The sequence below is a fragment of the Chrysemys picta genome, chromosome 4 (genome assembly GCF_011386835.1).
Source record: "Chrysemys picta bellii isolate R12L10 chromosome 4, ASM1138683v2, whole genome shotgun sequence".
Lineage (NCBI taxonomy): Eukaryota > Metazoa > Chordata > Testudines > Emydidae > Chrysemys > Chrysemys picta.
In genome coordinates this window covers 21877452-21880746 of record NC_088794.1, presented here as the reverse complement: position 1 = coordinate 21880746, position 3295 = coordinate 21877452, and positions in this window count along the sequence as shown.

Here is a 3295-nt window from a genome sequence, read left to right as displayed (position 1 = left end):
GTAGCCTAGAGCGTCTCTCGCTGGGAGGACCCGAGCGGGAGGCGATGCGGCCGCTAGGTGGCGCTGGGGACACGCGGCTCCGGTCCTCTGGCGGGGGGCGGGGCTCCGAAGGGAGGCGGGGAGGGGGCGGGACCTTGGAGTGAGCAGGGGGAGGAACTTAGCTGCGGGGTGGGGACATAGGGCTTCTGCGTGTGGGAGCTCTGGGACTTGGCAGAGTGAGGGGACTTGAGGCTCGGGGGGCAAGGGAGGGGCTCTGGGACAGGGGAAAGGGAGCTGGCCCTGGGGGGGCAGAGTGGGTGGGGGAGCTGGGGCACTGGGGGCCATGGAAGGAGGGGAGCTGGGGTATTTGGGGGGAAAAGGAGGGGAGCTGATGCTGAGTTAAAAATGTTTGCACCTAAAGAGAGAAAGCAGCTGGAGGAAGGGACAATGCAGTGTACAAACCCCACCCCACCCAGCTCATGCCACAACAATGTACATACAGCTCACACGCAGGCTCCCCCAACACAGACAAAACCCCATGTGCACTCCCACGCCGTATACACAAAACAGCCAGTACTCCGTGCACACTAACCCCACACCACCCACGCCCATTTCAGACGGATCATCCCTTTCATCTAGCAAACTATACTACCAGTCAAAAACCTCCCTTTATCCCCATGGATTTAGATGCAGTTAAAAGGTGTGTCCTTGTTTTTCCTCGCCATATATCCTGTTTATAGCTTTCAAATACCTACACACTCCAGTAGCTGCCAGTAATGTTGCAATATTAACATAAAAGAATAATTCATATTAATAATAGCTCATCCCCACATACCATGGTAAATGCCTACGGATTAGATAATATTAATTATATTTTTACAGTATTCTTCACTTCCTGTACTAAACTGCTGTGTAGTATTGTTGTCTGCTATTAAACAGTTATCAGAAGTGGCTGTATTTTCCATGGATATATAGTGATCTCTGAATTGTATGGTTTGTAAAATCCTGGGGGCTCCTGTGTGATGAAAGATGCTGTAGAAATGCAAGGTGATGCCATGTATTAAATCCTAATTTGGAACAATCCCTGTAGTGGCAAAGTGCCCACACCTGGTCCATTACTCTGGCCCAATATTCAAAAAAGTGCTTTTTCCATTTTTTTGGTGGAAAGATTGCACATGGACCGAGAGACACACACAACAGATTTCCCAGGGCACTATGTCTTCTCCCCAGCCATTTATCTGCCAAGTACAATATTCCCTGATTCAACTAAAATAGCAAACGTACACACGCCAGCCAACTGTTGCCCTGTACCGGCTCACAATATCCCCATAACCTCTCAGAATAGAATTCCTTTTGCATGCAGTCTGAATGCATGGGATACAAATAATAATCATAATTAATAATGCTAGTGACAACTAATTAAAGGTGAGCTTAACATGTTTTCCCTGACTTATGGACAGGGATAGTTCATGATTGAACTATCATTGAACATGATTGACATGGAGTTTTGTCAGGGTTTTGCGGGGAGGGATATCTCAGTGGTTTGAGCATTGGCCTGCTAAACCTAGGGTTGTGAGCTCAATCCTTGAGGGAGCCATTTAGGGATATGGGGCAAAAATCTGTGGGATGATTTAAGTGGGGTTTGGTCCTGCTTTGAGCAAGGGGTTGGACTAGATGATCTCCTGAGGTCCCTTCCAAATCCTCATATTCTGTGATTGTTCTAGCCAACCTATTCTATAACTTCAGAGTTAAATGCTCTTCTGAAGTCAACAGGTGTAACAGAGAAGAATTTAATCCTGACCTCTGGGAGATCGTGTGGGTTTATGTTTTAAACAGGTTTTGAACATGACTCAGACAAAATATCCTTGTCCACACCAGTCAGGGGAACTAATGTGAGACTTCTGCTGGCAACAGCAGTGATGGAAATTGCCTGTAGTTGGCATGCTTCTGATCCCCCAGTGACATTCACCCCCGCAGAGGGGGCCGTCTGAAGGCATATGTGCTACATGAGTCTTCAGAGTAGGGCATAATAAATCTGCAAAGCAGCTAATATGGTTCAAGACATACTACAGGGATGGTAGGGGGCTGCTTTGTGAGAGGGACAGTAGGGAGGCATTACTTACTAGGTCTATACATCTGACCAATTACTTACATCTGTTATTCTTAAAGGTGCCACAGGACTCTCTGGTGCCTGCTAGCTATTTCTGTTTTGTCTATTAGCCTGTAACAATGCTATAGGCAGGAACTGCCTTTTGTGTTTTGTACAGCATTTACCAACAGGGGCCTGGTTGCACTTGGAGCCTCCAGGCTCTTCTGGAGTACAAATAATAACAAACAGCACAGCGCTGTGAAAGGGTTGTGACTAAACGATTATATCTTCAGGGTTGTAGCACAGTTCCCTTAACGTGCTTAGAACACAGACTGGTTCTGTCTAGCGAGGCAGAATTTTTCGCGCTATGGTTGTGTTGTAATGTCTGGTCTTGTAGATGGGAGCTTAGGTGTGATTGAAATGCTTCCTTTTCTGTGGGAATAGACACAAATGACAGTGAGTGAATGGACAAGGAGAATGTAGAGGAGGCAGCAATTGTACAAATTGTGCGGAAAATACACAGAGAAAGTCAAGAAAGGCCCAGCAGCTCAACGGGACAAAGTCCATAACAGCAAGCAGTCAAGATAAAGCTGACACCAAACCCAAACACAGTAGATTAACTTTCACTGAGTACACGTTGGTAGAATAGTTCCCTTTAGGACTCTGGTCTATGTGAGTGTGCCTGGGGATTGGAGCTCCTTTTAGAAAGCCATCCTGGGTGAATTGAGAGGGGTAGTATTCTTTGATACACACCTAGAGACTGGCATAGGTCCCTTTTTGTTGTTGTTTTTGACAGGTGGACAGCAAAGGAAATAAAATGCTATAGAACAGGAGTGAACAGATGTGATGACACATATAGGGCACACTGGGGAGATCTCTTCCCGCCTCTGCTACTGACTGGCTGCGTGACCCTGGGCAAGTCACTTCACAGTCAGCAGCATCATTTGAGTTATTTGTGATGCAGTAGTTCTTAGCGCCCCCAGCCCTTCTGCTAGGTGCAGTACAAACCAATAACACAAAGCCAATCTATGCCCCCAAAGACCTTCCAATGTAAGTATGAGACAACAGGTAATACAGCAAACAGAGGGGAACCCAAGGTATCAGTGAGACAATTATGATAAATGTGATTAACAGCAGCGAGGGCTCTCCAGCTGCCTAACCATTGTTCATGTCATTATTTTAGGCATCATGGCAGAAATGATTTTTAAGGAAGGAGTCTCTGCTCCG